This window comes from Gorilla gorilla, chromosome 4 (assembly GCF_029281585.2).
Source record: "Gorilla gorilla gorilla isolate KB3781 chromosome 4, NHGRI_mGorGor1-v2.1_pri, whole genome shotgun sequence".
Lineage (NCBI taxonomy): Eukaryota > Metazoa > Chordata > Mammalia > Primates > Hominidae > Gorilla > Gorilla gorilla.
In genome coordinates, this window is record NC_073228.2 from 70,273,334 (window position 1) to 70,298,959 (window position 25,626).

General features: G+C 38.9%; 1 long non-coding RNA gene across 1 annotated transcript in view; it reads left to right on the plus strand.

The window, feature by feature from the left end:
- The first annotated feature begins 13,972 nt into the window (after positions 1–13,972).
- The window catches only part of LOC129533933 (uncharacterized), a 43,930-nt gene continuing 32,276 nt past the window's right edge, over positions 13,973–25,626 (plus strand). The window contains exon 1 of the long non-coding RNA XR_008680351.2: positions 13,973–14,095. This is a non-coding gene — a long non-coding RNA (uncharacterized lncRNA). The remainder of the gene's footprint in view (positions 14,096–25,626) is intronic.

Below are 25,626 nucleotides of genomic sequence, written 5' to 3' on the forward strand. Positions count from 1 at the left end.
CCCACAAAGCTGTCCAGCTCTAGACCAATTTTAAAAGTATGTTAGGCAAGACAAGGCTAAAAAGGACCACCACCCTGGGCATCCCGACACCTAAAATCCTCCAACCTGGGGATAATTTAAAGAAAGCTGACCTCCTAAACTTATTATAGAGTCCAGCATCCAGGAGAGGAAAGACTAGAAATTATCTAAGTGAATTCTGTAATTTGTACAAGACCAGAGTGGTGCTATACTGGAATAAATTTTCTCCTGTAAAATAAACTAAAGCATTCTTCCCTTTGGGGGGAAAAAAGCTACTGCTTCTCAGACTTTTGGTTAAGATCTAATCTGGGGGAATGCCATTGACAAGGTATTTTATTTGCAGCCTCTTCTGACATCATGACATCTTACTTAAAGACAGAGAAACAAATGGAAGCTAAAGAAAAAGCTTTTTAGTTAACCTATCCTACCTCTTATAAAGTATGATATTGAAAGAAAAATTTTAATAAGGATACAATTATTTGATAAATCTATGGGTACACATATTCAATAAGTAATTCTGGCCAGGCACAGTGGCTTATGCCTGTAATCCCAACAGTTTGGGAGGCCTAGGCAAGTGGATCACTAGAAGCCAGGAGTTTGAGACCAGCCTGGCCAAAAAGGCGAAACCCCTTCTACGCTAAAAATACAAAAACTAACTGGGCGTGGTGGCACATGTCTGTAATCCCAGCTACTCAGGAGACTGAGCATGAGAATCACTTGAACTCAGGAGGTAGAGGTTGCAGTGAGACAAGATCGTGCCACTGCACTCCATCCTGAGAAACAGAACAAGACTCTATCTCAAAAAATAATAAATACATAATTCTTAAATGAAAGAAAAATGATGCTACTTTACCTCTACATAAAGTGCTGTCCCAAGACAGGAGTACAATGTAACAATATCCAACTGAGAACTCTGTGGTATGTCGGCACTACACTGAACTAATTCTCTGAACTGAACAACACTCACTCACTCAACTTATAAGAACAGATATATTTCAAAACCAGCCAAGCACAGTGGCTCACGTCTCTAATCCTAGCACTTTGGGAAGCAGAAGAAGGTGGATCACTTGAGGTCAGGAGTTCAAGACCAGTCTGGCCAACCTGGTGAAACCTTGTCTCTACTAAAAATACAAAAAATATGGCTGGGCATGGTAGCTCACACCTGTCATCCCAGCATTTTGGGAGGCTGAGGCGGGATGATCACGAGGTCAAGAGTTCAAGACCAGCCTGACCAACATGTGAAACCCCATCTCTACTAAAAATACAAAAATTAGCCGGGCGTAGTGGCGTGCGCCTGTAATCCCAGCTACTTGGGAGGCTGGGGCAGGAGATTCACTTGGACCTGGGAGGCAGAGGTTGCAGTGAGCAGAGATCACACCACTGCATTCCAGCCTGGGTGACAGGGTGAGACTCCATCTCAAAAAAAAAAAAAATACAAAAAATTAGCCAGGCGTGGTGGTGCACACCTGTAATCCCACCTACTCAGGAAGCTGAGGCATGAGAATCACTTGAACCTGGGAGGCAGAGGTTGCAGTGATCCGAAATCGCACCCCTGCACTCCAGGCTGACCGACAGAGCAAGACTTCATCTCAAAACAAACAAACAAAACAAGAACAAATAAATTTCACAAGCAAAATGGATGACTACATGCCAATTCCCTCCTTGATTAACACAAAAGAAGAACAAAGAAATTAAGATAAGAAAAATTTTAATGTAGATATTTGGCCTGAATTAATAGATATAACAATATCTAAGTGGATATTACTAAAAGAGTTACCATTTATTGAGCTCTAGATATATACTAGGCAGTGTGCTAAGACTTGGTGTGTGCATGAGCTCACCTAAAAGTCTGGTTCCACTATTAGCTCTAAGGCTGTAGGGAAGCTGCATAACTTCCTCAAGCTATGTTTTTCTAACTCAGAGACAGATACCTTAAAGATCATCTGCTGCTGCCTCCCCTTTGACCCACTAACAGAGACTACAGGTTATTAAGCAATATAAAACAAGGGTTATTAACAGACTCTGCTTTTTGCTGCACCCTCCTCAACACCCCCGAGCTCCATAAATCTTAAAGTCAAATGCTCTTAGCCTACTTTATTTTGGTACACACCTTAGAAACAAACAGAACTATCAAACACCTGTGAAGGCAAAGATCAGCTCTGTTCTGCTCTACACGGCCTCTGCAGCAGCTAGCAGTACTTAGCTCTCAGTAACACCCACTCCAACAGCAAGTTGTTTAGCTGTTCCTTACACACACACACACACACACACACACACACAGACTCTGAAGCTTCCCAGGCCTCTCCATCTAACTACCACCCTCCTTACCTCTTGCTGCAAAAACTCCTAACTGGGCTTCCCACTTCAATACTTTCTCAACTCAAAAAGCCAAGTGTTCTTTTTAAACCTTAAATCAGAACATGTCACTCTCCTGCTTCAGATTCCCCAAGGATTTCCTACGCACTGCAAATAAAGTCTCAACTACTTACGATGACCCAAGGCCCTACTTGATTTGGCCTGCTTACTTTCTAGATTGCTCACTAGGCCCCAGCAACATGAGTTTCCTTTTAGTTTCTTTAGGAGCCCTTCTCTGCCAGGTCCTTCCTAGCTGGGCCTTCGTCCTTCTTTACTCTCTGCCAGGAACGCTGTTCCTGGCTCATTCAGGTGGCTAGCTCCTCCTCAAACTTAAGGTCTCAGTTCAAATGTCATCTCAGAAGAGTCTTTCCAACCATCCTACATATAAGGTAAGTTTCTACTAGTTACTCTCAATCACATCACCCTTTTGGTTCCTTTACAGGTTTATCATAATCTGAAATGGATTATGTACTTCATTTTATTTGAGTATATTCTGTCTTCTCTCACTAGAATAAAAACTACCTGTTTGATTCTCTATAATATTTGTTGAATAAAATAAACAAACTCCCATTCATGGGTCTGATGTTTTTTAAAATAAATAAACAAGAAATATACAAGACTTATTTGTACAGGACTTATTTGAAGCAAAGTTTGAAAATCTACTGAGAGACATAAAAATCTATTAGAACACAGGACAGTTAAGTACATAAAGATGTCAATTTCCCCAAACTTCACCTACAATTTCAGTACTCCCAATCAATATTCAGTATTCAATAAAAATCTCTATGATTTCTTTTTGAATGTCACAGAATGATTCTAAAGTTCATCTAGAAGAACACATAGGCCAGAATTGTCAAAGTCTGAAAAAAAAAGAGTAATGAACAGGTAACTAACCCCATCTGTATTAAAATTATAAAATGATAGTAATTTAAAGTGTATGGTAATACACAAGAGACCAAAATAACAAGACCAATCAGAAATAGTCCCAAACACATTTAGTAAATGACAAAAGCTGCAATTCTAATAGTGGGGCAAAAAACAGATTATTCACTAAATGGTGCTGACACAACTAGCTAGTTGGGGTAGAATTCACACACAATTTTATAGCCCAAAATATGTCTCACTTCTTATACCAGAAGTAAATTCCAGATGGATCAAAGAATTAGAAGTTTTAAAAAGAGAAGGAAAAGGAAAAAAAGAAACCATTGAAGTATTAAATACAATCTGGGGACTTCTTTGTTTTAAAAATACAAAAACGCATGCAGTTAAAAAGTCTTCCTCTCACTCATTCTTCTTACTATGACAACCAATGTTTCCAAGTATCATATATCTGTGATATACAAGCAAAAATGTATATGTTGTTTTTCATCTTTAAAGCAAAGACACATAGAGGCATATAATGGTCCTCACCTTGTTTTTCTAGTTTAGTAGATAGGTGAATATTTTACGTTCTGGAGAAAGGAAAGTCTTAAGTAGAGCACAAAACACAAAAGTCACATAAATAAATTAATGAGTCACAGCTAACATTTATTATTTACTTACTTTGTGCCATCCACTATGCCTAATGCTATTTACATTATCTCCATTTTACAAACAAGGAAATGAAGGTGTACAGAGGTTAAATAATGTGCCTAAGTTCCCACAGCAGCACAGTGCTGGGTTTGGATTTATCTGACTACATAACATTACAAAAGAATAGCTAGGGGGATATGTGCACACGTATGAAAAAAGTGAATAAAGCCAGGCACGTTGGCTCACGCCTGTAATCCCAACACTTTGGGAGGCCTAGGCAGGCGGATCACCTGAAGTCGGGAGTTTCAGACCAGCCTGACCAATATGGAGAAACCCCACGTCTAGTAAAAATACAAAATTAGCCAGGCATGGTGGCACAGGCCTGTAACCCCAGCTACTCAGGAGGCCGAGGCAGGAGAATCACTTGAACCCGGGAGGCGGAGGTTGAGGTGAGCTGAAATCACGCCATTGCACTCTAGCCTGGGCAACAAGAGCAAAACTCTGTCTCAAAAAAAAAAAAAAAAGAAAAGAAAAAGAAAGAAAAAAAAGTGAATATGTAGAGAACTCTTAACCTGTTAAAAACCAGTAGCCCCATCAGAAAATAAAGAGCAAAAGTAGGCAATTTATAAAAGACATATGACCAAGCGCAGTGACGCACACCTGTAATCCCAGCACTTCGGGAGGCTGAGGTGGGTGGATCACCTGAGGTCAGGAGTACAAGACCAGCCTGACTAACATGGTGAAATCCCATCTCTACTAAATACATAAATTAGCTGGGAGTGGTGGCAGATGCCTGTAATCCCAGCTACTTGGGAGGCTGAGGCAGGAGAATCGCTTGTACATGGAAGGTGGAGTTTGCAGTGAGCCGAGATCCTGCCACTGCACTCCAGCCTGGGTAACAAGAGCGAGTCTCTGTCTAAAAAAAAAAAAAAAAAAGCCAGGTGCGGTGGCTTACGTCTGTAATCCCAGCTCTTTGGGAGGCCAAGGTGGGTAGATCACCTGAGGTTGAGAGTTTGAGACCAGCCTGGCCAACATGGAGAAACCCCATGTCTACTAAAAATATAAAATTAGCCAGGAGTGGTGGTGCATGCCTATAATCCCAGCTACTAGGGAGGATGAGGCAGGAGAACTGCTTGAACCCAGGATTCAGAGGTTGCAGTGAGCTGAGATCAAGCCATTGCACTCTAGCCTGGACAACAAGAGCAACACTCCGTTTCAAAAAAAAAAAAAAAAGAAAGAAAGAAAGAAATACAACTCTCTCCGTATTAAAAAAAGTTCAGCCTCAATAGTGATTGATAAAACACCAATCAGAATCACATTTTTTCAGTTCCTAAATTGTCAAAATGTTTTAAACTGTAATATCTAGTATTGGCCAGGGTATGGGGCATACCTCAATACTATTGGTAGCTTTACAAATTGGTACAACAACCTTTTGGAAGGAAAATGTATAAATATCTATCCATATCTACATTATTCACATCTTTTGATTTGAATTCAAATCAAAAGTGGAGTTGATTTCAGCAACTCCACTTCTAGGAATCTATCCTACAAAGCTGTTTGTGCAAATACACAAAATACATATACATATGTACATGCGCATAAATATTCATACACACACACAATTGTTTACAGCTTTGTTTTTCTGGCAGAAAAAAGAATCCAGTGACCATAAGTTGATTAAGCAAATTATGGTATTTTCTTTTTTTCTGTTTGAAACAGAGTCTCACTCTGTCGCCCAGGCTGGAATTCAGTGGCATGGCTCACTGCAATCTCCTCCTCCCAGTTTCAAGTGATTCTCCTGCCTCAGCCTCCCAAGTAGCTGGGATTACAGGCACATGCCACCATGCCTTGCTAATTTTTGTATTTTTAGTAGAAATGGAGTTTCACCATGTTGGCCAGGCTGGTCTTGAACTCCTGACCTCCGGTGATCCAGCCACCTCAGCCTCCCAAAGTACTGGGACAACAGGAATGAGTCACCGTGCCTGGCAAATTATGGTATTTTCAAGTACTAGAAATGGGGTATTAAGTTGCTGTTAATGATTGATAGAGGTAACTCCGAAATAAATAGACAAACTTGGAACAGCAGTATACAAAAGAATAGTATATTATGATTCCATAATATAGAAAATTATACAAACACAGAAAAAAAAACTGGAAGAATATGCAACAAACTCAGTAGATTACATCCAGGAAGTAGTTCTTCCAATTTCAGTATATATAAAAAATAATGTATTACTTATAATTAGTGAAAGATAAGATTTTAAAATAGCATATCCTCCTTCACGCATTAAAATGATTTTGTGTGAATATAAAGTAACTTCTTTCTCCCCCCTCAACAGGATGTATATACTCCTACATCAGGTATATTAACGTTCTGCATATTTTAGGTTATAACTCCTAGATAGCATAAGTTTTGATTTCATTCCAAATACCTCCAAATACATAAAAGTTATTGTAATTAAAAATGAATTTAAAAATCTTAAAAGTAATGCAAAGTTAAACATCTTTGAACAGAAACTCAAAGTCATGATGATGACTACTTAAACATTTTCAAAATTACATAAATCTCTATGTTATTGCCAAGGGAAATGAATTGCCTAAAACAAATTACTCTGAATGTGAACAGTGTATGACAGTGATAATGGCAAGAAGAATGTCTGTCAGTTCAACCAAGTATGGGGTAAAGGGGCAATCTATAAGCATAAAGGTGACTCTCATCATAAATCTGAGTCGAATTTTCCTAGAAAAATGTAACCTTCGCCGGGCGCGGTGGCTCACTCCTGTAATCCCAGCACTTTGGGAGGCCGAAGCAGGCAGATCACGAGGTCAGGAGATCAAGACCATCCTGGCTAACATGGTGAAACCCTGTCTCTACTACAAATAGAAAAAATTAGCCAGGTATGGTGGTGGTCACCTGTAGTCCCAGCTACTCTGGAGGCTGAGGCAGGAGAATGGCGTGAACCTGGGAGGTGGAGCTTGCAGTGAGCCGAGACCATGCCACTGCACTCCAGCCTGGGTGAGAGCGAGACTCCGTCTCAAAAAAAAAAAAAAATAAGAAAGGAAAGAAAAATATAACCTCAATATATTTGGTTTTGATATCAGTTTATTTGTGTATAACAAAGAATAAAAACAGCCAAACAGCCCAAATTTTGTTCCTCGAGTACGTTGTAATGGGGGAAAGAAATCCAAATAAGTTGGGAATCTTGACTTTTCCTTTACTCCTGACTAATCTACTTAAGAATTTAATTTTTTATATAAACTAGTCAATATTATTCTTTCAAAGGGAGTCCTAAATTCTATTATAATCAACCAACTGTTCCATATTTCTTTTTTTTTTTTTGAGATGGGAGTTTCGCTCTGTCGCCAGGCTGGAGTGCAGTGGCACAATCTCGGTTCACTGCAACCTCTGCCTCCCAGGTTTAAGCAATTCTCCTGCCTCAGCCTCCCAAGTAGCTGGGACTATAGGCGCGTGCCACCATGAACAGCTAGTTGTTTTTTTTTTTTTTTTTTTTTTTTTGTATTTTTAGTAGAGACGGGGTTTCACCATGTTGGCCAGAATGGTCTCGATCTCTTGACCTCGTGATCTGCCTGCCTCGGCCTCCCAAAGTGCTGGGATTACAGGCATGAGCCACCGTGCCGGCCAATCTTCCCATATTTCTAACTACCAGTTTTTCCCTAGGATTGAAACTACTCCAAAATTTCCTGCATATATAAATTAAAACATTATTGCATTCTAATATTATCTAGAACCATGAGTGCTGTCTAGGATGAACCAATCCCATATTTACTTTCTCTTCCTCCCCCAAATCCCAATAAACAGATTTTTTTTTCTTTTTTAAAGAAATGCTTTTAACTGGGCTCAGTGGCCCACACCTATAATCCCAGCACTTCAGGAGGCCAAGGTGGGAGGATCAATTGAGCCCAGCAATTTGAGGTCAGCCTGGGCAACATAATGAGACTCTGTTTCTACAAAATAAAAGAAATTGACCAGATGTGGTGGCACACACCTGTAGTCCCAGCTACTCGGGAGGACTGTGTGAACCCAGGACTCGGAGGCTGCATTGAACTATGATCACACCACTACTCTCCATCCTGGGCAACAGAGAGAGACTTTCTCTGTAAAAAGGAAAAAAAAAAGAAATATTTTGATAATTTACTAATTACAGCTATGTTAGTCACTGACATTGGTGAAATTTCTACCTGTTTTTTAATTTCCAAAAACTATTCAGCATCAAACTGCCATATGTGTATCAGACATCTTCTACAGCATCCACACTAACTCTAGCTGCAAAGCTCTTTTATGCATTCAACAAGTATCTGCTACTCCTGGGCACAGGGTGTTATTCTGGGAGTGGGAAAAGAGGAAAAGAAATTTAAAAACTCAGATACAGACATGCCTACAAAGGGCTTATGGTCTAGAGGCAAAGGATCAAGAGTTTCTAGAAAAATAATATACATTTTGGAGAAGAGGGAACAGGAAAGACATTTCCTGGATGATGTAATATGTGATCAAACCCTTGAAAAATAGGATAAATTTAGATGTAGTAGAGTTTGGAAGATAAGGGAGGAAAGGAGTATTCCAGAAACAAGCATAGAAAGAAGAAAAAACAAACAAAAAATTCTTCTTAATGCAACACAAAATAGCCCAAGTAGAATAAACAAATATGCCATGCTTCAGTATTTATGTAAAGATTATCAGCTTAATAAAAATATGCCTTTTCCTTTACAATAAATTTTATAGGCCGGGCATGGTGGCTCATGCCTGTAATCCCAGCACTTTGGGAGGCCATGGTGGGAGGATTACTTGAGCCCAGAATTCAAAACCAGGCTGGGCAAAACAATCAGACCCCATCTCCATTTTTAAAAAATTAAAATGAAACAAAACAAATTTTATAGCATGCATACATACAGAAAATATTACAAATGAGCTTTTTGATGTAAAACAAATTCATAAAGAATACAGTCGGCCAAGTGCGATGGCTCACGCCTGTAATCCCAACACTTTGGGAGACCAAGGCGGGCAGATAACTTGAGGCCAGGAGTTCAAGATCAGCCTGGACAACATGATGAAACTCCGTCTCTAAAAATACAAAAATTAGCCAGGCATGGTGTCATATGCCTGTAATCCCAGCTACTTGGGAGGCTGGACACGAGAATCACTTGAACCTGGGAAGTGGAGGTTGCAGTGAGCTGAGATTGTGCCACTGCACTCCAGCTTGGGCAACAGAGCAAGATTCTGTCAAAAAAAAAATTCATGTTTGTGCTATTTATCTAAGCTTTTATATTAATATAACAATTGAAATCCCTCATACTTAAAAGAAAATCCAGAAGTCTGAAAGTAGGCAAAACAAACAACAGCTAATTTATAAAATAATTTAACCTATTTGTAGGCCGGGTGTGGTGGCTCATGCCTGTAATCCCAGCACTCTGTGAGGCCGAGGCAGAAGGATCACCGGAGTTCAGGAGTTCGAGACCAGCCTGACCAATACAGAGAAACGCTGTTTCTACTAAAAAATGATTTTAACACTGTCTTCATTTCCCAAAGATTACTGAAGTCATGTGAAATAAAAGGCATTAGAGATTCTATTTTTCTGACAAAATATTTAAGAGCCTTCCTTTTCTTCTAAGCCAAGTAATTAGGGCTCCTTTATATATACATCATATACACAACACTTCTAGACAGGAAAAGATCTAGCAGTGGTAAGTTTTTCTTTCTCATTTTCTGAACCCTAACAAATTCCACAGACCATCTATGACATGAACTTTCTGACTTTTCCTGTATTTCCCTCTTTCGTAATTAGTCATTCTACTTTAGGACAAAAATTTGCCATACAAGATCCTCTCTCATATAACATTTCTTTCCATCATAACTTTTCTTACCATCCATAAATACATCTTCATATCCACAACTTTCTTTAGATCTCTCTCCCTGACTGATTTCTGATGCCCACCCAAATCTAAAAGGTCAGATAACGCAAAACAAAACAGAGGAGAGCCTTAGATTTTGAGAGAGACTTGTCTGCCTGAAGTTCTTGGGGTTCCATGAGGACAACAGAGGTTTCTCCTAAGATGGGTTTTGAGTTTGAGTTTTCTTTAAGGAGTCCCAGGCTGTCAGAAATTACCTTAGATCCTCTCATGTGGGCACTGAGTGACAAGACAGACTAGGGAACAGTGGCAACAAGGCAGACTAGGGAACAGCTGGCAATAAGACACACAACTGAGCAGAAAAAGAAAAACTTACTACAGTCCCCACTGTAAAGATGGATAAACTGAGGCACCATGCAGTTTAAAAATTCATGTTACATACAGTTGGGCTCCACAGCTCACTCTCTTAACCATCCTGTAATTTTGCTGAATCTATGCCCAGTCACTGATGCACCTGTATGGTACCTCATGGCCCCCTTAGAGCTTAGAACCTGGGTTTCATTCCTGCTCTACAGCTATATAATTTAACAATTTTCCTCTGAATTTGTTGGATTCTAACCCTATATTTCTAAAATTTTATTAATATTACTGAATCTTAAAGGGAGCTGTGATGTCTTTAGTCTTTAGAAATATTAAATCTATAAACAAAGAACTATATGCAGTTAAACTGTATTCAAATTTCTACATGCTTTAAAACATTGAGGCAAAGTATTAAGAAACACACCTAAGAAACTGCAACCAATCTACTCTGGACAAAAATGTAGATACTATCTCTCCAAAATAAGCTACCTAGTGGTATTTATACATATTCTTCCATATAACAACAGTATCTTACATGCTCATAGACTTAAAAATAACTAAAGTGTCAGAATTATAGGCATTACACATTTCTGTTGGCTTGAAAAATGATACAAAATGCATAAACTTCTAGAATGATCAGTTTAATAAAAGAGTTCATACCAAAGGTAATAATACTAGGAATCAAAGAGGGCTAAACACTGCAGGCTCTTAAAGGCGAAAGTTAATAAAACCTTGTTTTTGGTTGTGAATGTTTGCCTTACAACATTATACACGATTCTCCCCTCTTCTTTTTCCTCTTGCAAAGATGTGGTGATGAACCCTTGCTCATGCAGATGACAATACTCTTGAAAATGGTGGCAGAAAAAAAAACGAAGGGAATATGGTTCACTTAATCATCTCATAAATTAGAACTTATTACCCCTGTGACTCTTGGATAGCTCCAGAAAAAAATATGTGACAAAGATGAAATGGCTGTTTGCTACCAATACTTTATGTGATGCTTCATTTTTTGATTCCTTGAATAACACAACACATTAGTCCATTTATGTCAGAGGTTGCAGTTTTTTGAATTTTTGCATAAGTGAAAAATCAGACCTTGTCGATGACATTTAACAGTAGGATATAAATAATTTCCACGTCCTTAGCACGGAACACTAGGCATAAGTGGGCTAACACAATTATGAAAGCATAGCTATTCAAGTAACTAATTATACAACTGATTTTTTTTCCTCATCTCTAAAACATAGTAAGGGATCAGTTATTTAAAAAACACAACAGTGAGAAGTATTTTATTTTTAACTCAGTTTTGGTTTGTTAAGGCCATTGCTTGGCATAAAAATACAAAAACAGGAGGAGAAACAAGAATACAAACATGAAATAGAAGCAGTAGCAAAAGAAAATGAAGAGGAACAAGAATATGCAAAGAAAATACACAATGGAAGAAAGGAAAAAGAACAGGTGTGGGAATTAGAAGGCCTATCATATGAAACTTTTTATCCCCTCCTCGATTCATAAAATTTGAGTAACTCCAAGAGTATCACAACAAAAAACAAGCAAAAGGATACACAAATAGTCACCCTCTAAATTTTGTTAAGAATGAGATAATGCTGCCACTCACGCCTAACTCAGGCACCAGCAGGAGGAGGGCACACTCCAGAGATTGCAGGAGAAGGGGGAGGACTCCTCTTTGCCCTAGGTGTACCACCACCACTGCCACCAAGGCCTTCGTTACAGCACCCACAGGTTCCTCCCCTCCCCAGAACGGGATGGGCCCTGCAGTGCTCCTACTCCCCCTTCCCGGCCCCCAGACTTCCTACTGCTACCACCACTAGTGCCGATGCCAATACAAGCAGTCACCCTCAACGTACCAGCCCACCCTACCAGGATCCTACCACCAGGCCCCCGTGGGTGCCCTTCTACCGCTCCAGTCGAGCTGTGGTCTCCATCTCCAACACCAACTGCATGAGGCAAGCTGCAGAACCACGTCATCTGCTCAATCGTACCACAGGCGGCGACCCCTTCTCCTCCTTCAGCCTGGCTTGGAGCAGCTGGGCAGGCAAAGCAAGAAAAACCCAAAACAGGACTCAGGGATTGGAACCATTGGAGCCTCACCTCGTTATGCTGGTGACTGGGTGTCAGGCATCAGTTTCATTGAAGGCACTCACACCCACCTTCCAAAGTCCAACCTCTCCTTCTGGCAAAAGCTGGCCAGGAACTGGGGCCTGGGGTGGGAGTGAGTGCCTTCACTGAAACCGGCCCCCGGCCAAGTCCAGCTGGCCAGGAATTGCTGGGCCCACCAAGGCTGCCCTCCTCCAGGAGCCTGAGTAGGAGAAACTCAGACCCAGCCAGCCCTCCCCACCCAAAGGCTGATTCCCATTCCTGACACCTCCAACCACAGTGCCCTGTCTCCCACTCCGTAGTATTACTCCCTGCCCGGTAGTCCCAGGTGGTCTTTGCAACACAAAGAAACCACAGTGGGTGTGGAGGCCCTACCGTGCAATCCAGCTCGAGCAGAGAAAATCGCCTTCTAGAGTCTGGAGTCCGAGAAGAGGAAAACGATCCTCTACTTGGAAGCTGCGAGAAGAAGGAGGCCACTGCTGTCGCTGCCCCTGCCACCTCCTCAGCTCGCCAATGCTGCTGGCAGTGTAGCCCCCATGGCACCCCTAATCTGCCCCCTGCCACTAGCAGTGTAGCCCCTGGATAGCACATCCAACACTCTACAGTTTCAGGCAATGTAACCCCAATACCCCCCGCAAAAGCCCCCCCACACACACCTCAAGGAGCATACCACCCAATAGTGCCCAAATCTCACCCAGCCATGGGCAGTTCAGCTCCTAATGGTACACCCCCAAGTCACAGACAGTGCAGCACCTAACAACGCCCCTAAACCACCCCCCACTGCCAGCATTGTAGCCCCAGATAACTCCACCCAACCCACTCCCTGCCACGGGCAGTGCAGCAGAAGATAGCGCCCCTAATCCTTCCCCAGCCACCAGCAATACAAGCTAGTGTACACAATCTGCCTCTCCCCACCACCCCTGCCACCACGGGCAGTATAGCCCCAGATAGCCAGGCAACCTGCCCCACCACCAGCAATGCAACCCCAGAGAGTGCCCCAAACCAGACCACTGCCACAGGCAGGGTAGCCTCTAGCGGTGAACCCCAATAGGACACCCAACCCTTGCCCCCAGAGGCACACAGGGCAGGCCCAGAAAACTCACCTACCCCATCACATTTCTACCACTGTGGTTGAGCTGCAGTCTCCGACGTCACCACCAACCACAGCGAGGCGAGCCATGGTGGCACAGGTTCCAGCCTCCAGCATGTGGCAGTGCCTCTTCCTTCTAGTCCTCCTGCTGCTGACCGCTCTCCTACTGCTCTATCACCACCACCAACCTCAGCGAGGTAGTGACCTAGGCTCCAGGCTCCATCCATCCTCCACCCTCCAGCAGGTGGAAGGTTGCAGCCTCTTCCAGTCCTCTAAGCTGGACACGGAGTTGCTCCTCCGCTCGACACAGAAGAGCCTGAAATGACCTGACGCCACCTCAGCATGCTTTATATATGAGGTTATGCAAACGCAGTTCCTGGGCTACATGTTCTGATTGGATGAGAAAAAAACCTCTAGGCCTACTCTGATTGGACTTTATTTTCATGCTGTGATTGGTTGTGTTAAGACTTGGTCTCATCCAATCAGAACATGATCATAAAGTCCAATCAGAGTAAGCCTGGAGGTTTTTTTCTCATCCAATCAAGACATGCAGTCCAGGAACCTCCGTGGGCATTACCGCAGTATATAAATGATGCTGAAGCGTGATGATGTTTTTTCAAGTTCCTGTGTCTTCATGTCGAGTTGCTCGCTGCCCGACGTAGAGGACTAGGAATCAGGAGTCGGTGGCCGTATGCTGGAGGCTGGAGCCGCGGGAGCGCGGCTCGCCTCGCTGCGGTTTTTGGCAGTGAGGGAGAGAGAGCAGCGTGGCTGGAGCGGGTAGGCGAAGGAAAACAGTTTTGGGATAGATAGAGGGGAGTAAAGAGGGTAGTTAGGGCCAAAGGGAAAAAGGATAGCTTAGCCGGAGAAGGCATTGCAAAAAGATGGCAGCGAAAATATGGTGGGGAAAAAAGTTTTTGGGTAGATGGAGGTGTAAAAAACAGGGTGGGGAGCGGGAGGGAAGGAAGGTTTTGCAGAAAGACGGTAGGTAAAAAGTTTAAGGGTAGATGAAGGGGGAAAAGAGGGTGGCAAGTGGGCGGAGGAAAGAGAGGGAGGTGATGGGGGAAAACGGGGCGAGCAGTAGGGAGAGAAGGTTTTGTGAAAAGATAGTGGGGAGAAAATACAGTGAGGGGGGAAAGTTTTTGGGTTGAGCAAAAGAGGGTAGCAAGTGGGAGAAGGAAAAAGAGGGTAGCCAACAGGAGGAAGACAAGGTTTTGTGAAAAGACAGTGGCAGAAAAGAAAGACGGTGAAGAAAGAAAAGACGGTGGGTGAAAAGTGTTTTGATAGATGGAGGGGGGAAAGAGGGTGTTGGGGAGGAGGAAAGAGGGTGGCGAGAGGTAGCAGGGATGGGGGTTGGGAAAACAACGGAAAAATAGTTTGGGGTAGAGGGAGGGGAAAAAAGAGGGTGGCAGGCAGGATAGGGGAAAAAAGAGCACTAGTGGTAAAGGGGGGAGACTTTGAAAAGATGGTGGGGAAAGTTTTGGGGTGTAGATGGAGGGGGAAAGAGGGAGGCGAATAGGCATGGGGAGAAGGCTTTGTGAAAAGACGGAGGGAAATGTTTTTGGGTAGATGGAGAAGGGAAAGAGAATGGCAAGGAGGAACGGGGAAAGACGATGAAGAAAACAGTTTTTGGTTGGATGAAGCAGGGAAAGAGGGTAGTGAGCAGCAGGAGTGGAGAGAAGGTTTTGGGAAAAGACGGGGGAAAATGTTTTTGCTTAGATAAAGGAGCAAAAGAGGGTGATGAGAGTGGGATGGGGAAAAAGAGGGTGGCCAGGGGTAACGGGAAAAGACGGTGGGAAGAAACTGGGGAAAGGGTTTGGGTAGATGGATGGGGAAAAGGGTGTTGAGCAGGAGAGTAAAGGCGGCTTTGTGAAATGAGGGTGGGCAAAAAATGAAGAAGTTTGGGGGCAGATAGCGAAAGAAAAAGGGTGGTGAGAGGGAGAGGGCCAAAGGCCGTTTGGAAAAGAAGGTAGGGAAATAATGGTGGGGGACAAAGGTTTGGGGTAGATTTTTTTAATAAGATCATTTGTATGTTTGCTTTTCAGTAGTTTGAGTTCTTTATGTATTTTGTGTATGAACCCCTTGCCTGATGCATGGTTTGCAAATACTTGCTTCCATTATTTGGGTGGTTTCATTTTTATTAAATTTTAATTCAGTTTAATTTTTTTTAGACGGAGTCTCGGTCTGTCGCCCAGGTTGGAGTGCAGTGGCACGATCTCTGCTGACTGCAAGCTCTGCCTCCTGGGTTCACGCCATTTTCCTGCCTTGGCCTCCCGAGTAGCTGGGACTACAGGCGCCTGCCACCACGCCAGGACACTTTTTCTGTATTTTTAGTAGAGACGGGGTTTCACCATGTTAGCCAGGATGGTCTTGATCTCCTGGCCTCATCATCGGCGCGCCTCAGCCTCCCAAAGTGCTGGGTGTACAAGCGTGAGCCACTGCGCCCGGCCTGTTTTTTCATTCTACTGATTGCTTCCTCTGCTTTGCAGAAGCTTTTTGTTTGTTTGTTTGTTTGTTTTTTGAGACGGAGTCTCGCTCTGTCGTCCAGGCTGGAATGCGGTGGCATGGTCTCAGCTGAATGCAAGCTCCGACTCCCGGGTTCACGCCATTCTCCTGCCTCAGCCTCCCGAGTAGCTGGGACTGCAGGCGCAGGCTACCAAGCCCGGCTATTTTTTTGTATTTTTAGTGGAGACGGGGTTTCACCGTGTTAGCCAGGATGGTCTCAATCTCGTGAACTCATGATCCGCCCGCCTCGGCCTCAAAAAGTGCTGGGATTACAGGCGTGAGCCACTAAGCCCGGCCTGGAAACGTAACTTTATTTTTTAGTGTTGTATTTGTATGTATACTTTAATAGCCCTGAGTTTTAATAAAGTTGCTTTTAAAAAATGTATCTTATGTTTCAGAAATATACCCTTAGGCATGTGATTAGTTGGGTGGCATGTTGTTTAGTTTTTACAATTGCAGGATTGTCATTCCTTTGTACAAAAAAAATGAATTTTTTTCATATACTAGAGGAAAGAAGGCAGATACTAAATAAATATTGTATGCTTCCACGTAAATAAAATTTGAAATTATATAAAGACAGAATGCATTGAACTTTTCTGGGGTTGAAGTGGGGAATTCATTGGCAAAGGTCGTGCAATAAATGTGTAGGTGAAGGGAATATTCTATATTTGATTGTGTAGGTGGTTAGCTTTATAAATTTGTAAAACTGAACTGGACTAAAATGTGTGCCTTATACGCAGATTATTCTATAAAATTGATTAAAACTAGTTAGAAGAGAATCAGTCCAGGGGAAAAGAAAGAAAAGGCACGTGAAAAAATAATGCCAATGCACTAGAATTATCTTTGATGACATTAGATATAGCCTGGTTTTCTGTTAATTCTTTTTAAAATTTACGTAGATTTCTCAATCCTTTGACACTTTTTCCTCAACACATCTTACATTCTCATATATGTTAATGTATGACTACATAAGAGAGGGCTCTCACAGTTGGACTGGAACAGCTTGAGATTTATATCTAGAGATGCATCGGAGCATAACACTGACCCGTGAGCAAGACGAAAATGGCATGTGCTAGTTAGTGATTCATAATACGTTGCTTTAAGTTTAGTGCCAACTGGTCTAAATCGTTGAGAATGTTTAGTTTGATGGTTTACACAACTTGGCTTAAGAAGTATATAACTAACAATGTATGAGGGAGCCTGCTGTAAAGACTTTTCTGCACGTCCCTTTAATTATTATAGTAAGCTCAAATCTTGAAGGTTCATAATATACGGATAAAATGTGTCCGTGAGACTGAGAAAGGATCTTTAGGGAGAAAGGCTCTGTTCCTGAAAGACAGACGTTCAATGATTTCCTGCATTTTATTTCTGTTGTACTTTACCTTTACCTTTATTAAACACTAATAAGGTGGTTCTTATAGGGCCTCATAGGCCTTTTTAGTTTTCCAACCTATTCATACTTGGTGCAAACCTAGTAATTTTTTGCGTGATAGTATTGGGATTTTACTCGGAGGCTAGGCTTCACGCTGTAAAAACAGCTTTTTGGAATTGTATCATTTTCAGTCTTTCCATCGTGTTCCACTGTCCCAGCCACACACACACCAGATATGAAGACTACAAGCAGCCTCAAAAAGTAACACATCTATAGTAGATGTTTTTACCTCTTGTGAAATCTAAGGAAAATATACTAAAAGTGAAGGCATCAGTGAAACAGTATCATTTTAGGTTGATTTCGAGTATTTCAACATCAGTCTAGCTTCAGAACAATACATTTGCAAGGAGAAATGGGGTACTTTTGTGGTTTTTTACACCTGTTATTTCAACTGAAATTGAAAAAAACTAATTTGAACTAACTATAACCATGAAAAGAAGGTTTTATCAGTATTGAAATAAAATAACAAAATGCATTTGTGGGTCTGACCTCAGGACGCATTTTAAATAGTCAATACTACCTCTAACTCTCATTGCCCTTTCTCTGAGCATCAGCTTTATTCTTAATTCCATCTTACTTAATTTGGCACTGACAGATACAGACTCATTCTTACAACATATACCATCAGAAGTGAAACCTTCACACTCTCCAACTCTTGAAAAATCTGAGATGCACTTTGACTATTCTCAGATCATGGATCTATTACTTGGATCAAAAAGTACTGCACAGGGAAGTAGATACTATGATCTCTGACATTACAGTTTCAAGGCTGGAGTGAGAAAGGGATAGCTCCCTAATGAGGGAGTATCATAGAAATGATATATTCATGGTCATACTTTTGTGAACTAGGCAGACATCCCTTCATGTCAACTACATCTGTACTTCGAACAGATAAATATCCATGCATATACAAAATTATATAGTAATATAAGCATGACTTCATTAAAATTCTAACCAAAACAGTCTATTTAAAAGGTGAATAAATACCAATACAGGAGATAGTTTTGCTTGACTTATCTTTACCCTTGGGGAGACATACATAAAAGAATGTCATACTTTGTTATGAAATGACCACCATATTTATGAGTAAACTTTCATAATTTCTTTATTGTCTAAAGTAAGCACAAAACCCCTTTTAATTAATATCCCTTTTTAATATACAGAATAAATATAAGAAAATAGCACAAATGGTATTATGCCAGCACACAAACAGTTTCTGTTAAAAGTCAATCCTGTATTTTGAGAACTTGACAAAATCATAACTGAAAATAGTGTATTGTCTTACATGCAGATGTTGTGTAATCAGGGACATCCAAATCAACTTACCAAATATTTCACAATTAGTCTTATTCTGTGAAGTATTATAAAACCATGCTCTCAGGAATATAAAAGCACAAAGGGGAGGCAGGACTCCAAATAGCCATTTATTCATTTACTAAGGTTAGGTACAATGAGGACTGCATTTTCAACATTATCAGTGCCATACAGACATTGGAGCTTAAGGATAAGATCCAATTTCATAGCAATCTGTTAAAGGATAAGCCAGTGTAATGACCCAAATGTTCACCATAATAATTACCATCTTGAGTGATGATGCTATGAATAGAAAGGAACACTGCATCTCTAAAATAAACTATGTTTATATGACATGAGACCAATTTGATGGAAAGAAAGCGAACTGTGAATGGTAATTTTGTTTTTTTAATTGTTTTCATTGTGTGTACTCATATCTGAAAATACAATACCATATAATTAGAAAAGTTATAACAAAATAAGAATGGGAGCCTTAACTTTTTATATCAAACGTTCTGCACACAAATATAGCCTTTTACTGATGATCTATGGCTCCAAAATATTGGTAGCTATAATTATGCTTTGTAAAACAGAAGCTATGAATGCCTTACCGCAGAAAGACACAAAGAATTATTTCCTTACTCACTCACTGCTAGTAGACCCTGATGCACAGCATTTCCTGCCCAGATACCTGATTATTAATCCAATTTTTGTTAGGGGTATGCTAACAAACAGAGATTGGTGTTTAAACCAGTTAATGTAAAGAAATGCTCTAGGAACTGAAATATTCCTTTTAAATTAACAAAAGTGTTCTTTCTAGATAAAGTTACATGAGGACCCAAATGTATACCAGAAAATCATTTGATGAATATGGAATTAATAAGAGAATGTTTTGTTATATGGTTTTAGTACTTTGTTGGTGCCAGGTTAAAGACATGTGGCCCTAGATAGGATAACTCTACAGAAGAGAATTTAATTTGTTTACCTGCTTCACTAGAAATCCAACAATTAAGGCAGTGACTCTATTTTCCAATATTCATTTCCTCCATTTTCTCATCTCTTTTTGACTGATGGTATCATTTCGTTATTTCATTTTCATTGACATGGAATTCATTTTGGCTAAAATGACTTTCTGACTATTTGTGTATATATATATATATATATGATTTTAAAATCAATGAACAATATTGTTTCTCTATTTCCAAGATTATCCCTCTATATTCTCTAAAGTCGATACCGTGAAACAGTCCAGATAATGAGTCTAGGAATGGCAGTACGAAATGCTGTAAAACTGGAAGCAACTTAATTAGGTAATCAATAGGGAAAATGAAAATATAATTGACTCTAGTTAATGTAATGGTGCATTTATTTTACATTTTTCTTGCCTTCCTGAGATAAGTCCTGCCTGGTTATAGTATATTATATGTTTCATGTATTGCTGAATTTTGATCATTAGCACTTTGCTGAGGATTTTTTCCATCTATTTTTGTTAAAGATATTGTTCTGTGTTTTTTTTTTTTTTGATGCTGTTGTCTGGTTTTGTTACTAGGGTAATACTAGCTTCATAGAATAAACTGGGAAGTGTATTCTCTTTTTTTTTGCAAGAGTTTGTAAATAATTGTATTAATTCAACTTCGAAAGTTTGGTAGAGGCATTCTTGGCTAGAATTTGTTGCTGTTGTCATTGTTTCCTGAGGTGGTGGTTTTGATTACTAACTTTACCTCTCTACTTGATAAGATTTTATATTTCTCCTTGACTCAGTTTTGCTAATTTGAACCTTTCTTAGAATTTGTCCAGTTCTTAAAAAGTATCTAAATTTTAGATATAATTGTTCATAGGTACTTTTATAATAATTTTTTATTTAAGTTTAGTGTCCTTTTAAAATTTTCATTAATACTTGAATAGTTTCTCTTTCTTGTTGGTCGGTCTGTCTAAATTGTGGCCACTGTTGAAGTGTTCAAAGAAACAATTTTTGGCTTTGTTGAGGTTCTCAATTGTTTTTCTATTTTGTATTTCACTAATTTGTACATCCCTAATACTTTCTTGTGGTTACTGTAGTTTTAATTTGCTCTTCTTTTTTCAGTGCCTTATGGTGGCAGGTTAGAGAATGTTATTTTTGAGTATGAGAACTACTTTTATTGCATCACATAAGAGATATTATGCATTCTTAAAGTATTTTATCTTTTTTTAAAGTATTTTCTAATTTATCTTATTCTTTTTGGACCCATTGGTTATTTAATAGCATGTTGTTTAATTTCCACATAATTCTGAGTTTCCCAAATTTTCCTATTGCTGATTTATTATTTTACTCAATTATTGTCTGAAAATATACTTTGTATTATTCCAATGTTTAAATTCATTGAGGTCTATTTTATGGCCTGGGATATGGTATTCCTGGATAATGTTGCGTGTGCACTTGAGAATCTACTGTTGTTACAGTGTTCTTTAAATGTATAATCACTCTATTTTATAGTATTGTTCAAGTGTTCTATTTCTTTGTTGATCTTTTGCCTAGTCATTTTATCCATTTGTGAAAGTATTAAAGGCTGCAAGAAGTATGTTAAATTGTCTAATCTTCATTTTTGGAGGTTTCTATGTCAATGGATTTTGAAGTCTTTTCATCACACATATGTGTGCTTGTAATTATTTATTTTTGAGATATTGGCCCTTTTATTTTTATGACATATCTCTCTTTACCTCTGTAACCCCTTTTGTTTTAAAGTCTATTTTTTCTGATATTAATGTAACAATTCCAGCTTTCTTGTGGTTACTGCCTGCATCATATAACTTTTCTATCCTTTTTTTTCTATGAATTTTCATCTTTGGATCTGAAGTGTGTCTTCTGCAGACAACATGTAGATGGATCTTGTTTATTTAATTTGTTTTTCCTCCAGTCTGACAATCTTTTATTTGAATATTTAAATTCATTTTCACTTGAGGTTACTAGTATAGATTTACATCCATCATTTTACTTCAGTTTTCTGTATACCTTATGTCTTTTCATTCCTTTATTCCTCCTTTACTGCTTTCTTTTGAATTAGGTATTTTTTATAAAACATTTAATTTAAATTTAATATTTTATCTATATTTTTTCAATGTTTCCCTTAATTGTTACTTTGGGGTTTACTGTAGACATCTTATCACAATCAATTTTAGGTGCATAACAATTCTAGTGGCATATATGTATATATAAATTTTACTTTTGTTCACTTTTGTGTACTTTGGCTCTCCTTTTTGTGCTATTATGGCTGTACACATTACATCTATATATGCTATGTACCCCATAATTTATTGTTATAACTGTTACTTGATATGGTTTGTTTCGTCCTCTCCAAAGTTCATGTTGAAACTTAATTTCAATGTGACAGCATTAAGAGCTGGAACCTTGAGGATATGATTAGGGTATTAGGGCTCTGTCCTCATGGATGGTATGAGTGTGTTATAGAAGGGCTGGAGGGAATTAGGATATTAGGACCCTTTGCCTTTTCATCCTTTTCACTGTATGAAAGTACAGCATTCACCCCCTCTGGAGGATGGAGTATTCAAGGCACCTCAGCAGACACCAAACCTGCCAGCAAATTGATCTTTAAATTCCAGCCTGCAGAACTATGATAAATAAATTTCTTTACAAATTTCTAACACACTTGACATAATTTTATGTCTTAAAAAGATAAAAAGAAACGTACTATGTATTTACGGCTTTTGTTACATTAGCAGTCTTATTTATTATTTCAGGTGTTTTCATTTGTTCAGCATTTGAAACTTCTTCCTGACACCAGAAGGGCTCTTCTTAGCTGTCTTTTTCCTGGATTATTCCTGGTAAACTAGCTGACCTTTGTTTCAAAGCATATGTCTCTAATAAAGTGCCAGTCTCTCTTATTTGCTTTTTACCATCACTTCATTGTTTTTCGAAGTACCCTTATGGCTGAATTTCCCCAAACTCTTCTTTTGGGAAAAGCTTTACACTCTCTGCTGTATGTTCTGCCCCTTCCTTTGGGCAAAACTTCTGAGCTTTGGCTCTGGTGATTGCAGCAAAGAGAGCAGCATTCTCCTCTCAGAGTGACCGCCCTACTTTGAGACTGGGTCACTGGGATGAGAAGTAGCCTTTGGTAATCTCAGCTTGCCACTCCTGGAATGAGAACTTTGCCTTACAGACAAACCAGAAAGAAGGCAATCAGGGCTCAGTGTTCTCAGTGTGTTGCACCTAAACAGTCCTCATTCTATGAATTAGAGCTGGTAGGAAGAAGTGACATCCTACTTCTTGGCCACATTCAACAAAAGCTTAACCTCAAGAAAAGGTAGTGGCAGCAGGTGGGGGTTGAAATGAAAAATTCTGATGTACTGCTACTCCCAGAAAATTCTGATGTACTGTTACTTCCAGAAAGATACTATAGCCCCCCAATGGGGTCTAGTAAAAATCCTGTGTTTTTGGCTACATTGCCTTGAGTAGAGTTTATATCAAGATAGGCTGGGAGAAAGAGAGGTAAGAATGAGTTGTGGATCAAATGCAAAAAAACTCTCACTGTTCTTAGTGAGTTTCAGTAGATTTTCTTGAATAAATACTTCATCATTTTCTATGTACCATTATGACTTTTCAAGTGACATAGGTGATGGTTGTTTTATAATTTTCAACAATTTTATAAAAGATCCATGGAACTCTTCACAATTGCCCTTCTAGAGGTGGAACTTCTGCATTTATTTCTTATGCAAGGAAATTAAGGTTTTCTTTCAGTTAATTTCTCTTCTTTCTTCTGAAATATGCTTTGGAATCTCACTCTCTACAGCAAATTGGGTCTCAGTGTATTTCTTTCTCCAAGAGAAGTCTGCTAGATACTCAAATAATTTTTGTTTTATATTATGTTTGAAAGGTTGTTTTGTTGTTAAAAGACAATAGGAAGATCAACATGAAACCCTCACATTCATTGTATGAATATTATCTTTTCATTCAGAAAGAGTTAAAATATATTTGAGTGCTCATAAAGCTTTAAAAAGAAGTGGATTAAGTAATCAATCTCCCTAGGCAGATTAAAAAGCACATGATATTTTGGTATTCCCCAACTTTTATTATTTAACTTTCATGTTCTAGCAAATAACTTTCAACAATTTGTCAACTTATTTGCAGTCATTTATATTTTATATTATTAATTCCATTATTTATGCATGTGTTGAATAGACTTAAATATATAGAGTAGATGTTGACACTCGAATTTGTAACAAAGTGAAAAATTACTTTGATATGTATTTCTTTTTTTCTGACAAAATTCTGAAGTGCTTTTCCATCTCTTCTAAGACAACATATAGAAAACGTATTTTTTTTCTCATTATTAAATTTATGACTCGGAATACAGCAAAACTAATTGGCTATAAAGCAAACCTTTAAAAGAGAAGAGTTTGATGAAAAATACAAGCATTCTTAGTTATACGTCAGATCCCACAGAGCCAACTTTTTCCAGATTTATGTCCCAATTTTAAACTTTAATTCCTACTGTCTAAGCATTGTGGCTAAAAGTATGAGATAATTAATTACTCCTGACATCCAACTTTTGTGATCATAGTAGGTGACATTCCTTTGAAAAAAGTAACTTGAAAATTTTCTGGTAAATGTTGTTTGTGTGTGGGTGCAGAGTTTCATTTTCATACCAAGCTCACATATCAAAGTTGAGTGTTTTAATTATCTTTTAAGACTATGTCCTTGGATGCTGTGCTATATGCCAATATTTATATATTTTGAATATACTTAACTTTCATTTAACTTACATAGATATAATGCTTAACTTTAATCAGATTCCTTACTAATTCTGATGAATGTTGGTAGAAAATATGCTGCAAATATGTTAGAATAATTTTTAATAAAAGGATAAAAGGAAAGAAGCTAGCAGAAGAGCCGGCACCACAGAAAGCAAAGTCACATTCTGGATCCAAGCAATGTTTCCGTGAGCAAAGAACCAGCAAATTGAATTCACGAGACAGGGAGCAGAAGCAAGAGAGTGAAGAGGAAGTAGACTTCTTTTTGTTTTTGTGTTTTGTTTTCTCATGAGAAGAGTACTAGTAGTAGAAGTAAGTTCTATGAATGAGACCAGAAAGACATAGGTAGAATATGTGGACCCTCTGTATAGGATAGGTAGTTATTATATTGTGTGTTCTGGAGGTAAGATTTATATAATTTATATAATTTTATGAAATTTATGAATTTATATAAATTATATGAATTTACATAAATTATATAAATTATATGAATTTTTATAAATTATATAAATTACATGAATTTATATAAATTCAAGCCCACAATAGTATCAAGGCCTATTAAGCAAATATCCGTTAGACAGCAAGAAAGACTAAGGCTTTCAAACAAGTGTCAATAGTTAAATGTGAAGCAAACGTATAGACATTTGATACTATGACAAAATGAGGTTTATCATAATATAATATTTTCTTGTTTAGTAATTACATATAGCTACATACTAGTTTTTCAAAACTTAACTAATTCTCTTTAAATATATTTCTATGAAATTTCTTGCTATACTTGGGATACAGTTGAGTGTAAACTCATTTTGTAGGATTTTTTTTTTTAAATCATGAAACAACATAGTGATAAATTTAAATAGTTTTGCCAGTTGAATCATGTATGTGATAAAAAGGCTTTATATTTCTGATTCCTAAATCAGAGCATGGCAGTACAAATCATAAATCAAGTATTCTTATGTCCGTTGTATAATTATAGAAAAATAATGCCCAAACCTTTTTTGAATGAGGGTATGTCATGAGCATCAAAAGGGGAAAAAAAGTATGAAAATCCCTAAGAGTTTTACTCTGGAGAGTCATATAGATTGTGTGTTCTTTAGCTAACATTTTAAAACAAATATCTGAAATCACTTGCTTAACCCCTTTGAATAATATATATTATTGCCCTTAAGAGAAATTTGGTAATCTACTAAAGATCTGTTTCATATAGCCCTGACTTCTCTCTCCAGTCACGTGCCCTTACTGGTGTCTATGACCCAAACACACTAGTCGTCTCTCGATTTCACTAAGATGTTTTGCATCCTTCTCACAGCTTTTATGTCTGTTGCTGCTTCTTCAA